The following is a 15,177-nucleotide window of genomic DNA, read 5'->3' as shown; positions in this document are numbered from 1 at the left end:
ATGAAAGATATAAAGCGTCCCTCCTAGGTGGACTGTAAAAGATCGATTCAATCTCCCTAAGTTCTATAGTTGGTTAATTTTCAGGGATAGGTATACCTTCTTCCGGAGTAACGAGTTCTTCAATAGAAATAAGTCCAGAAGGAAGATTTTGGGTAATAATCCTTCCTACCCTGGGTGAACCAGGACCACTGGAAGTTGGAGAAGCAAATCCTAATGATGGAGTAGCAGCAGGTTCAGTTTCAGGCTCAGAAATTTCAGGTTCTTCGGCTAATTCACTAGTAGAAGAAAAACTACCAGTAACTTCGGAAAATGAAATTGGTTCGGAAATATACTCTGTTGCTTGAAATTGATAATCAGGATGAACAACTAAAGAAGATTCTCTTTCTTTCGGTGACCCAACTCTACAGTCACTAGGAGTTACAAGAGCTCATAGCCCTTCAAGCTGGCTTGGTGAATACTAGGGAGGTTGCCCTCGAAGTCTACAGAATTGTCTCAGTAATTCAGCCACGATTAAATATTTTAATTACTTCACATGCAAACAAAGAAAAATCTCAATAAAACCACCTAAAGTCTCTAAAGAACCAAACAATTTGAATCACACGCCTAAAGAATCTAGGAGTTCAAACCACACACAAACAGTAATTTTCCGTACCGAAAACACTAGTTGGTGATGATATCCAACGTCGCAGAATTCAATACAGAAATGGCGGTTGGAACAGTTACCCTGACAACCTGCTTAATGAAACAGACTGGCACAAGTTTCTTCACTAAACCGTCTCGAGTGAAGAGAACCCCCCAGAGAGTCCAGGTGAGTCTAGTCGACGTCTACTCTAGGTACAGTGGGATCTTCCCTCCACCGTCGCCTTAGGAAAGAATCCTATAGATTATGGTCACTATGGTTACCAACAGAAACAAATATACCTGGGGGAACAATCTGTGATCCGATACACATGCAAGGGCAGAGTAACAAAGCTCAATACCCTTGAAGGCTCCTTGACATAATCCAAGGTTTACCAACACGTGACCCCAGCCTCCTCGACAATGGTCAATTCGAGGTTTACCATTTTTAATACGTGTATATCTTCTATCGTTCCCAATGAGGAAGGATTGATTACCCCACTGGTTCGGATATGATCTCGTGCTTGACTCCTTTAAGAGGAGCTTCCCAGAGCATAGATGTAACAATTGGAATTTATCTCCTACCGTAAGATATAGCTACTTGTTTGTTTTAACTATCTTGGAGAGTTAATTACTCTCTACTCCAAGATACTAGCCTAAGCTATGTTGGTGATAAAGAGCCCTAGAAATAAAAATATTGCTAGATAAATTTTACTTTAAGCATTATTTTTATGGTTGTTTCTTAAGTCAAAAGGTGTGGAGATGAAACTTTATGGTGTGAAGACTCGACTCCAAAACACTAAAAATTCACCTAAGATGATAAACAATCCTTTTTCTTCAATGAATTTCTAGCTAAAGAAAGAGTTGAGAATGCAATTGCTTGAAAAACAAATCTTTCCTTAACAAACAAATGAAAAGAAAAACTTTTTGTCTTTTTCAATAAACTAAAAAACGAGACTACTAATGATGCTCACGAAAAATATCCCTTTCTTTTCAACACTCAAACACTACAAAAAACAATTTTTTTCAAAAGAGATTCTAAAATTTCCGGAAAACACTCAAAACTAAAAAAAAAATCTAGTCTTGAGATCTACAACTTCTAAAAACCTAATCGAAGTAAAAGCTTAGAAAATCTCTTTTCGAGGACGTTTTACTTAGTTATTAAGAAAACTAAGGACTAATTCGTTCAGAATAACAAATTAATCAAAAAAGACCCATCTTATGTTTTCTTTTTAAAAATGAAATTCAAAACTTTCAAAACAAGTTCTTTCAAAGCTTTGCAAAGAGAAAACGGGATCTATTTCTCACCAAAGGCAGATTTTACAAATCGATCAGACTCATTAAGAAAACCAACAAAAACCAGGGTAATCTAAGGTTTCTTAGGCTTCTAAACTCTGAGTTACTACAAAGACCAAACGAAAATCAAGTCAGGCACGCAAAACTTCTAGAAAATCACCTAAAACCTAAATGCCAATGGAACTCACTAACAAGAAATTTCTGACAAGACACATGCAGATCTTGGCAGAGGCTAAAAAAAATAAACAAATCCTAAGCTTAACTGGATGAATAGATTTTAGGTTTTTAAAAAATTTGACAGGGTCCGTAGGCATCTGGTATAACCAGGTGCGGTACCGCTCTATGTGGTAAAGCAACAGTGCGGGGATGTCCGCACTGTGTTACAAATAGAACGTGCGGTCCTCTTTCAAAAGAGTGAAAAAACAAAAACAATTCAGGATCTAAAAAACTACCCAATCCCACACACATCAAGCAAAAACCAGAAATAGAGAAAACGTTTCTCAAGTCAAAGTAAAAGAAAAGGCAAGAAACCAAAATTCAAGTCCCCAGTGGAGTCGCCATTTTGTCGGCTAGATAAATCGTTCTTACGGACAAGCCCGATCTCCCCAGTATCAACTGATATCTAGCGACAAGCAGAACAAGAAAATCTACCTTTCTCTAAATATTGCGTTTTATAAATAAAAGCCAAAAGGCGTTTTTAGACCCTACCTTAAGTCCAATGCTAGTTTGTGGCAGCCATGCTTCGACCGTCCCAATGAGCTTCCTTTTAAATAACCCGCAAACACAAACAAGTACACATCAAATAACACCTGCATATCCAATATAATAGATCATATTCATCATGGTGATCAAGGAATCCACGAAATAAACTATAGAAGACAACTTATTGAGAAAAATAAACTTGATTGTATTAACTTTAAACAAAGAAGAACTTTACAACTTTGGTGCCTTGATGTTGTACAAGCTCCTCCCAGGGTCCAAGTAAGAATCTCCCCTATTTTGACAAGATTCACACTCTTCCCAATGAGGTCAAAAGTTATGTAATCTCTCCTCTCAAGCTCAATTAGGAAGTCTAAATTCCAACAGCATTTACCCTAAAAAATATTCAGCTTTCAACCTCCTTAGTAACCAGCTCAATGCCTCATTTTATAGTGCAGAGGAAGGAAGTTACCAGGTCCACCTATGAAGGGATAGAGTCCTCCTTCAAAGGGATAAGCTCCTCACATCAAGGGGCTAGCTCCTTTAGTTATGGGATGCATGAACATCAAAGGAGCGAACTTGCCACCTCAAGATTCCCTCTAGAAGCTTCTAGAAATAACTCAAAGTGAGTTTTTAAGAATATACTTGCGCCTTTTTGACTTTTACAAGGGTCCACACCCATTACACAGAAACAGAGTGGGTAGGTCCATAGGGGACATGACCAAGGGGTGCAGGACCGTAGGTAATGCTAAGAGAAAGTGCAGAACAAGAGTTTTAGAGATTTTTAAGGACTTTATCTCATTTTTCAAGGCTTGACATGAAGAGCTGAGTTTTAAGACTTGCATAGGAGGAAAGTATGAGTGGTGATAGACAAATATTGACTGCAAAATGTCATGGTGAACATATTTTGTGCAATAAGAAGGTATTCTCCGCTGGGACGTCTGATGGGAAGACAAAGGAAAACATGGAAAATTCGACCCACTATGGTTTGGCCCTTTCAAGATTGTAGAAGAAAGAGGAAATAACGCATACATTCTTGGTAATTTAAATGGTGAATCTCTGGAACTACTGGTAAATGGTCAATTCCTTAAACTCTATTTTCAAAACTAGAGGTACCTGTCTTACACCCATTATAAATATCAGTATGTGTATTGTAATTGTTATATATAATTTTCAGTTTATCTTAGAAAGTCCATTTGCACAGAATTATAGTTTGTTTAAAAATGACTCTATTACCAATGAAAGGAAGGCTAATGGTCTGTAGGTTCTCAACACATTTTCAGCAAGGCATTGTCCCCAATTCGAGCCAATGTTGTCATTCACTACATTATGAGTTTTCAATTGATCAAAGTTTCCAAATAGCAGTAAATATTGAAGCCATATTCCAAGCCACAAAAGAAATCAATGCCACATTAGACCCTCTCCATTTCATAGTGCTCTGAACAAGCTTTCCAATGGTATATAGAAGTCCGAAAATGGACTCCTGGATCAGAAGTTAGAGTAGATTAAATATACCCCTTTCAAAGCCACAAAACAAAGGAGAAATGGCTAAGGGTTGGGCTCATCGCAAATCACAAATTGGGAATTACTGAAGCAACACCAAAGAGGAAGACATCAAAATTTACGATCGGTCAATCGCTAATATCGCAATTCGCATATCGTTGGGTCCAATCCATCGGCTTAACGGGCATATCGGCGGTCACGACGTAGAGTGTCGATATCACATATCGGCGATCGCAGGTGCAAAGGGGTGGCACATAGGCACTTGGCCATGGAAATCATTGATCATCGATATCACAAATATAATATCGACAGGACCAGGCTTATCGGTAATCGAAGGGCCCTGGGAGTTCATCGCAATTGGTGAATCGACGGATCAGCAGAGGTACCACTCTAAAAAACTTGCAATATTGCGATAACAGTGTAAAGCATTGAGAAAAATATTAACAAAGAAAAGCAAGAAAAAACCAAGGGCAGGCAGACCCTTTCTCTCTATTCCTGGGGGGACACGTGGCAAAATATGGTTGATCCCGCATATCAGATTTCTCACAGATCGGGGATTGACAATGTTAAACAGGACTGGGTTTAAATAGGTCGTGATGTGGGGAAGTGTTTATATAATGTTAAATCACTGAGGAAGGTCAAAAATATTTAACAAATAAGATCAATGCAAAAAAAGGGAGATGTCATAGGGTGACATGTGTTAGTGATGACGTCACCCATTGCAAATCACATATCGGTGATCGCACAATTCAAGGCCCTCCTCCACCGTAGTCCCTCCAATATTGCGATTGCGATATGTGAGGGATCCTCTCCGATGCGATATTTTATTTGTCATATCATATGAAGACTTCACATCCGGACAATCGACCTGCACTATGAAAAGAGGTGAAGGGGTCTATCTCTCCCAGCTTGTGATTACGATATGTGAACACCCTGTCGGATGCGATCTATTATGTGTTATACATTATGAGGATTTCACATCCGGACAATTGGCCAGCGCTATGAAAGGAGGTAAAGAGGCTTCCTCTCCCGTGTTGTGATTGCGATACCTCGGGTGGTCCCAATCCTGCAGATCAATGATCACAATGTCAAGGGGAAACATTAAAGGTAAAATGTTATAAGTCGTTAGTATGCGGGATTTCATATAATAAAGGAAAAAGGCCCCCAACAGGACGTTCAATGGCCCTAGTGCCCGAGGAATAAGCACCTAGTCATAGCTCCTGGTCACATGAAGGAAAAGGGGTTGAATCATAAGGGGCCAAGGGGGATCAGAACTCGCCTGTTTCGTGAGGTTATAGTGAGAAGGGCCAGCACAAGAAATTCCTCTATATTACACCATGAGTGCATTATCAGGCATATCAGGGTGCTGATAGTGTTTTGCAGAGCTTTAAAGGCATGATGGGTCGGGAGCTGTGGCTTTTAAGAAAATAGGTGGTGCATTCAAACTCGACATGGGATGATCTATAAAGGCCCATTGTGACACAGAATCAGGGTCGGCATCGATAGGAGTGAAAAGGGACTTAGTAGCTTGGGAGGATTTAATTATTAGGCATGGTGTCCCATACAAATGGAAGACGAACTACCATCCCAGGGTCTCCTGCTTCAATGTTGCTGCATGAAACTGATGGCGCTCACTCCCATCTTCAAAGAATGAATGGTTCAAGAAGTAAAGTCAGAAGCAACAGGAGTTGGTTAAAGCAACACAAGAGTCCATACAAAGAGCGAACTACAATCAAAAGCAGAGGAAATCATAGGGATGGGCACAAAGATATTTCATTTACATTTCCATCTAATTGTTTACTTATTTACTATCCTGTAATGTGCCTCTTTTCAATGAGGCAATTAATTTTGCAATGTTTTTGGGCCACAGAGTCATTCCTGGGTGAGATAGCTAGTGAACCTGACATCTGAGACTCAGCCAAAGATATTTTTGTTGTAATGAATGTCCATGCTCCCCTCTCTAGATAAATAGGGGGAAGAAACACTTAACAAAGGTTCAGAAATCCTAAAGAAAACTCTACATGTTATTTTCAGACTATATAAATTCATAATACAGATCTTTGAGAATATGATGAAATGGTGGTGATTCCCCCTTCAAGTATTACAATATGTTATCCCTCTGTTAAAACACATTACGTTCATGTTTCTTCTTTGAACTCATGCAATCATAGCTACTAGAAATATTTCAAGCTTCCTCATAGATTCATTTGTATAGATATGTTAATGCATGTGCCTATAAGTTTGTCACAGATTCATTTGTATCGACATTGTTAATGCATGTGACTGTACGGATTATTGAAATTATATCTTTAAATTCGTGCTACATGAATCATAGCATTCGGTCCCTCTCTTATCCATTACATCTACTTGTAACTCAAATAAGTATAGAAATGCCTCAAGCTCTTTGTGTTAAGTGTAGAATTCTTGATGCCTTAAGCTCTATTTGATGAGTTGCTTTTTCTCCTTATCCTCTCTCATTTTCTCTAAAAAAGCTTATTAAACTATAAGTCCTTGAACCACTTGGCCTCCACTGTTTCATGCATATATTGATGTGATTTGTACATGTGAAGAAATACCTAAAATCCATGTCTTACTCCTTTAGACGAATGAACCAACCCATTCTCTTATATATATATATATATATATATATATATATATATATATATATATATATATATAAACTATTTGTGAGGTCTCCCTTTTACTGAGAATCATTTGAGACACTCCAAATCTAGGTGTGCTCGGGCACTAGTCTTGTAAGCAATCTGAGGCTATCTCTGGGAGCGACAACAAAAGGTTCCAAAACTTATCTTGACCATTTTGAGGGTGAAGATGAAGCACATATCATATCAATCATGAAGAGTTGAAGACATAGTAGCAAAGAAAATAACTTGGCATCGATGCATTATAGTGAAGTCTTATGTTCTAGTCACCAAGTTGTATCTCTTCAAAGTGTCAACACAAGAGTGTTGCTTTTTATCATGTATTTTTTCCACATTATTGGTGAAACGTAATTATGTAATTTATAAAATTGGAAAATGTAAAATGTGTGGAAGCCCAAGGGTGACACATGGAATGAAAATAATCACTAGGAAGTCCAAGAGTCATGTAAGAGCTCAAAAGTCATATGGGAGCTCAAGAGTCATGAGGGAGGTCAAAAGTCACATGTGAGGTGAAAGGTCACCTCACTGGTTACAAATAAACCGTCATAGTTAAATCAAAAGGAATTTTCACCTTGGCTTCTCTAGCTTAGCATAGGAGAGAATATCATTTGTTAGAGGAGCAAGTGGCGACTTAATGATCCACCACTGGGGCTAGTGTTGCATCATTGTAATTGTGTACTTTGAACTTTCACTTAATATCTTGAACCTTTAGAGCCGACACACTTTCATGCATGTATCATGGATGTTGTAATACTATTCTTTTAATGTTTATGGTATATGTTTGTGTTCATACATATTAATGAAAATAAATTGTTTTGTTGGCTTTGGTATATATCTTGTTGAATGTGCATTATTACTTGCTTTCATGATCATTGTTACTTTGTGAACGATTTCATGGGTTAATTAATGATTCTTTCTATGATCATGTGTTCCTTTATTATGATAGTACAATTACTTTTATTTCAAAGTCTGACTCTTTCTTTTATCTTCCATGAAAGTTCTTTGTATGCATTGAAATTGGTGTTTCATAAAGTTAACTCACTTTCTTATCACAAAATTATGTGCATACTCTCTTGTGTTGATAATTGAAATGGAGGAAAATATTTAAGATCAATATAATGGTGGCTGGACAGAATTCCCAGATGGGGCTCCTATCCAAAACGTTGTGAGGTCTAGTTGGGACTTCATAACGGGGATATCCCCTATGTTGGTGGACTTCTAACACTGTGAACAATTGGCACTAGAAGAAGGGCATGTGACAAGATGAGCCCGTTGATTCTATTTTGAATATTTCATCTTCAATGGCTCATTCCCAAATCATAATCCTAAGATTCTTTTCTAACAGAGAAAATATTGCAATCCCTGTGAAACTAATTTATATCTTGTCTCAATTAAATTTTGATGGTGAGGGTGGAATATCCATAACTGAGTATACACTTTTGTTTCTTAAGTTTTGTGATTCTCTTGAAGTGAATTGTGAAGATGTTTCTTGTAAATTATTCACCCTCGTACTTGAAGGTCATGTTGAGCAATTATGTCACACCTTACCAGCCGCTTCTATTCATTTGTTTGAACAACTTTTCAAAGAGCTTCATCAATATTTTGACAGGCATAATTATAAATATGTGTCGAAAAGTATTTATTAACTTAGAATGAAACCTAATGAATTGCTAGAAGTTTTTCTCAGTCAATTTCTTCATCTTTGTTATGATTGTTCCAAAGAAGATGTGGAGTCGGATTTCACAGGTGAAACTTTTCAGTGTTTGGTTCGAATCTCCTTGAAACAATTTGAATCTGATCCATGAATGTTTTTTCTATTCTAACTTAAATCAAACATGAGGCACCTCCAATTTCAAAGGAGGAACCTGCTACCTGTTTTGTCCCTTCTCCTTCTCCTTTCTCGTTACCAAATAAGGTGGTCCCTCATATCAATCTTGATATTAGGAAATTTGAAAATAAAATCATTGATCCACTCATCCCACCTTCATTTCCTTCCCATGGTCCATATCTTATCTAGGAAAACTTTTAATTTCCTAATAAGTTCACAGAGCCCAAGGAAAAGGTTGATCCCCTGATTTCTCAAGGTGAAACTAACGTGCATAATTTAAGTCTTGAATCTGATATGATTGAAAATATTGCTTCTTTAAGGGATACATGTCATCCTTTATCATTTAGACCTCATGGCTCATTGTACCTTAATTTTTTCGATCAATCTTCTTCATCACCATTTACTTCAGACACTCTTGATTCTCAATCTGCTAGTTCAAATGGTGATCAAGTATGAGCTAGATATATCTCACAGTTAGAGGATAAAAATGGTGACTCATTCCATATTTCTTCCCTTTTTCAAATTCCTCTATGTAAAAATAGTGCTTCTACATTATTAGTTGATCAATAATGTCATGATTTTGATAATTAGTCAAGTGAGATAGAATCCCTTAACCAAAATGAATCCTTAGTAAACCATCACATGATGACAATGACTCTAGTGATATATGTGGTAATGAATTCCCAAATACATTGGATGATCTCTTGTTTTCTCAAGAAGACTTAGATTTTCAAAGATTTGATTAGGAATATGATTTGATAGGAATTTCTCCCTCATCTCACTAACCCTTGTGTCGAGATGTGTGTAATGAATCAAGTGATATATCAAGCGATTCAGGAAAGTATTTTTTATTTTATATTATCACTAATGGTTTATATATTTCTACTTGCATGTTAGGACAACTCTTGTGGTTGCATGGGATATTATACTTTACATTATCCTATCCTTCTAGTTAGATGGATTAGAGTTTAGGTTTAGTTGCATTCTAGTCACTTTTTGATCCAATATCTTTTACTTATAGATGCATCAGAATTACTTGAAACAGAGATAATTAACCATGGAACTTAAAAACACATAAGCAATGCAGAAATAACACGATAAGCAAGAAAATTATGACACAAATATTTGATTATGGAGTTCGTACAATTTGGACTATGTCTCCAGGCCTTGCTCAATAGTGGGGAGACCTTCTTTCATTAAGTGGCATAAAAAGAGATAAAAGTAAAAGCAACATTCAACTACAATACTTATACCTCCAGTATGGAAGATGGACAAAGAATGGAAAGCATAGCTTAAAAAATAGACAGTACCACTAAAATCCTGGAGAAAAATCATGCAAAAACTCCTATCCGAACACCCAATTCAGATAATTGCGCCTTCTGCACCTTCTCGGAATGTCCCTACTGCTCAAGGCGAGGTCCTAGCTTGCTGCTAGGTCAGGGTTTTCTATGCTTAATAGCTTCTGAACTAATATGCCCTTCCTCTCTGCCTTTCTCCGATACGGGTGGTACTTTATATAAGTTGGCAACAAAATCCCTCAATACCCGGGTAGTTCCAAACAAATGACGAAGTTTAGCAAGCAGGCATTTTCCAACAGAGGTTCTCAGGGCCCTGAACAGTATGTGGAAACAACCCTTACAGACATGGAAAAATCCTTTAACAGTGTGTTGAACTTGGTGGTTAATCTAGATTTAAACAAAATGCAACAAATTATAGAGATAACCATAAACACAGAGATGCAACATAAATAATACCTCATTTCATTGATGTAAAATACTGAAATATTCTTACAAACAACAATGGAAATAAACCAGCTAGGGCGATGGTAGCTTATCTCTAAGAAGAGATGTGGCAGCTACATGCCTCTGACTGTGTTACAATGAGGCTTGAAGGCCTATTTATTATTGAGAAAGAATGGAAAACCCTAAACATAAAAAAACCTAACCCTAGAAGATGAAACACCAAACTGTGGGCCTTGTTTGGGTAAATTGGTACATCAACTTCCCGGGGTCGTAACTTTGGCATATGATCTCTGTTTGACGCGCACAATATCTTGTTAGAAAGATCTATCCGAGAACTACAACTTTGGGAAGAGAAACATAGGACCATGGACACATGTTGCTCCTATTTTTCCCCAAAAAACTTCGTTTAGGGCCTCAAAACGGCTCCAGAAGTTCAGGACCCGAAAAACTGCTAAAAATAGTAAATTGTGCTACAATTAAGGAAACTGAAAATTTGAAAGAAACAATGGTGGGGGTCCAAGTGGACTTGGTTGGTGGCCACCAATATCCACTTGGATCATTCTTCCCCCCTTAGGAAGCAATGGTCCCCATTGCGTTGAGTTCCTCCATGAGATGAGGAAGCTTCTGCTGAACTTGGTCCCTGGTGAGCCACTTGCCTTGGTGAAGAAGTTGGCCTGCTTTGACAACTAGATACAATTGGATATTCTGTTGGTGAGTGTGCTTGATCTATGTGTCCATGATCTGATCAGTTGCAGCTTGTTCCATGTAATCTGGATTTAACTCTGTGGGCGTGAGTTGTTCTGCAATGTTGGATGTGTCTAGTAATGGTGGAAAGTATGGCTGAAGGTGGTCCACATTGAACACTGGGTGCAGGCAAAGGAATGGGGGAATGCTGAGCTCAAATGCATTGTCTCCCATAGCCTTGGTAATGGTGTAAGGACCATATCTGAGTTTTTTGAGTTTCCAATAGGCTCCAGTAAGGTGTTCCTTTTGCAAATGCAACCAAACTTTGTCGCCCACCTAAAACTTGTGTGGCACCCAATGCTGATCATGTATCTACTTGTACTTGGCATTTGATTTATCCATAATTTTATGGATCTACTGTCGAATATGTTGGATGTGCTCAATGAAGCTGGTTGCCTTATCTGTTTTAGACTAGACATGAGCCGAATCTACGTGAGTAGTTGCAAATGGCATGACCACATCAATGGGACATAGTGGCTGGAATCCCAAGCCTAGCTGAAAAGGGTTGTGGCCAGTCGAGCTGTGAAGAGCCCGATTGTAGTTGTGCTAAACATAGGGGAGGCTCTCATCCCATGTGTGTGGATGCTTTGAGTTGTACATGCACAAAATGTGTACGCTCATCCTATTGAAAACCTCTGTCTGGCCATCAGTTTGAGGATGGAAGGCTGTGGACTTAGTGAGTTTGCTGGAAGTGAGTTTGGTGTCCAGCATCGACCAGAGACTGGACCAAAATGTACTAAGGAACCTGCTATCCTAATCTGAGATGATAGACTGTGGGATCCCAAACTGTACCCACACTCATTCAAAGAAGAGTTTAGCAGTGGCTTCTGCTGTGATATTCTTCTTGTAGGCCGACATAATGGCCATGTTCAAGAACCTATCAATGACCAAAAAAACACAGTCATTTCCATGCTTAGTGGAAGGAAGGCCTGACATGTAATCCATGGAGATGGATTCCCAAGGTTGACTAGGGATAGGCAGTGGGGTATAGAGGCCTTGCTTCTCGATGGTCAGTTTGGAAATGGCACAGGCAGTGCATGATCTAATGTACTTCTAGACATCCTGTCGAAGATTTGGCCAATAGAAATACTTTTGTAGTACTTCCACCATTTTCTCGACCTCGAAATGCCCAACAGCCTGACTGTAGTGTGCTTCCCAAATCATCTTGGCACACTCGATTCAAGGAACACAAAGGTGACCTAGGTCGCATAACAGGGTATCCTGGAGGTGAAAATATGGAACATGCTGACCTTCCAAGAGTGTCTGGTATGTGTGGCCGAATTCTAGGTCACTTTTGTAGAGAAGTGGCCAATCAGAAGTATCGTGCCCACAAGAGTTGAGCACGGTGGTTAACGCCATGATCGGTGGTCGACTAAGGCAATCTGCAACATTATTGGTGCTACCCTTCTTATACTTGATATTCAAATGGAACTGTTGCAGGTATGTGGACAACTTCTGATGGTGATCATTCTGCAATTTCCCTTGGGTCTATATGAACTACAGGGGTCAGTAGTCTGTGTGTATGACCGTTTCCTTCCCCAAAATGTAATGCTTCCATTTTTGACAGACCTGTATAATGGAATACATCTCTTTGTCAGAAGTGGGATAATTTTGGATTGTGTCTGAAAGTGTCTCACTGTGATATACCACTAGATGCCTATGTTGAGTAAGGACTACCCCAATAGCATAGTCAGAGGCATCTGTCTCGACCTCAAATGGTTGTTGCAAGTCTGGTAATGTGAGCACTGGTGCTGTGTAGAGGCAATCTTTCAACTAAGTGAACACCTTCTGTTGAGATACAGACCAAAAGCATTTTTCTTTTGCTCCTCCCTTGGTGACTTAACGCAAGGGCCAAGTGATATGAGAAAATCCCAACACGAACCTGCGGTAGAAGTTGGCAAGACCTAGAAAGTTGCAGAGCTCTGTCAGAGTGGTTGGAGATGGCCAATCCCGAATGACTTGGATCTTGGTTGGATCCACATGCACCCAATGTTCATCAATAATGTATCCCAGATACTGAACCTAGGTCATGCCAAAAGTGCATTTCTCCAAATTGGCACACAACTTATGTTGCCGCAGTGTTTGGAGAACCTGTCGGATGTGGTGGAGGTGCTCTTCCAAACTCTGGCGGAAGATCAGGATGTCATCCAAGTATACCACTACAAAGGAGTTGGTGAATGGTCACAAGATGTCATCCATTAGCCTCAGAAAGGTTTCAGGAGCATTCATCAATTTGAAAGGCATAACCAACCATTCGAAAAGGCCCTCCATGGCTTTGAAAGCAGTCTTCCACACATTGGAGGGTTTGATTGGTACCTGGTGATATCCTAACTTCAAATCGATCTTGCTGAAATATTTTTCCCCCTTTAGTTTGTCCAGGAGGTCATCAATCCATGGGATCGGGTACCTATTATAGATAGTGATCTTGTTCAGTGCCCGATAGTCAATATAGAGTCTCCAAGTCCCATCCTTCTTCTGGACCAACACGATCAGGCTCCCACAGGGTGATGAAATCGGATGGAGGTGACCTTTTTGCAGCAGCTCCTAAATATTCCTCTTGATTTCATCGTTCTCCAGAACGGAGCACCGATAGATTGGTCCATTGGGTAGCGGTGCACCTAGGGTCAGATTGATGGAGTGCTTGACTTGATAGTGCATAGGAACCCCTGCAGGGGAGGTGAAGCTGTCTTCGTACTCCTCCACAACCTTGTCCATGTGTAGTTGTCGTGTTGAGGGGCCCTGTCTGAAGGTCATGGCCACCGTCTTCTTCTTTCCTTGAGGGTGTATCATCAAGAAAACAAATTTCCCAGTTTTGGAAATGAGCTTACTTCATTGTTTTGTAGTAACCAAAGAGATGGCAGTAGGTAGTGCTACCTCCGGTATCCTGTACAACTTATTTCCCAAAGTAACAATAACAGCACGGGGCCTTGATTCATACACAGCATGTCACTTCCACAAGTATGGTTGTCCTAATAATACATCACAAAATTCAAGGGGAACAATGTCACACAATACCTCATCTGTGAAGGGCTTGATGTTGTATGGAAGGCGACACTGCTGGCTCACGCAAAGATCCCATCCTTGGTGAAGCCACCCGATGGTGTACGGTTGTGGTTCTACTATGGTCGGTAAGCCCAGCTGCTTCACGACCTCTACCGAGATGAGGTTATTTTGGCTCCTGCTATCAACAATGAACCGTAGTGGGTAGCCCTTTACCCACATCTGGGAGTGGAAGAGATGTTCCTCCTCCTCTAGATCTTTGAGTTCCTCCTTCCATATCTTCATGGTGGCAACAGTGGCATTGGGCTCCGCATCGATAATCTGCTTTCCTTTGTCATTCCCCTTGTCGGGTTCTGACTAAGTCGGAACATGCATCTAATTCTGAAACCTTTACTTTGGCCACCAGTGACTGCTTGGCCTGACACTCACTTGTGTTGTGAGTGGAGCTCTTATGGAACTCACACCACTTTCCTGTGTCCTTTTTTGGCTTCACGACGCTGTTCTTTGCTTGCAGCTTTGGTTGGTTGTCTTGGGCCGCCCCATCTTCGCTTTGTGCTTTATTCTGCGGTTTGGGGGCACCTTTCCCTTGCTTCGGATTCGCAGATCCAAAGTCTCACTCCTTCTGTTTAAACTTTTTCTCGACCTTGACGGCATATCAGTATGCTGTGCCGAGCGAGGCGATGTTTAGGAATTCTATTTCTTCCTGGATGTACTTATGTAGGTAGCTGTGATATTTGAGTACCAAATGCTGCTCTGAATCCTTGATACCCAACTTTGTCCGAAGGGTATGGAAAATATTGGTAAAATCCAACACATCTTGGTTCCTCCCCTACTGCAGCACGGTCCACTTTATGTATTAATCCTCATAGCTTCTGACAGGGTAGTACTGCTCCTTGATGACATCCTGAAATGAATCTCAAGTTGGTGCGATTGAAAATAGTGAGCTTGTACTTTCATCCTTCTACTCGCAGTAGGTTTCCCCCTAGTCCTTAACATGGGGGGCTGCTTTGAGAAGAGCGAAAATAGTATTTTCCCGACTGGAAAAATCATGAATACAAAAATAGCCCTCTAGAAGATTTAACCA

The sequence above is a fragment of the Pinus tabuliformis genome, chromosome 2_1 (assembly GCF_031772625.1).
Source record: "Pinus tabuliformis cultivar Carrire ecotype Pingquan chromosome 2_1, CPIR1, whole genome shotgun sequence".
Taxonomy (NCBI): Eukaryota; Viridiplantae; Streptophyta; class Pinopsida; order Pinales; family Pinaceae; genus Pinus; species Pinus tabuliformis.
Note: the sequence above shows the minus strand (reverse complement) of the source record.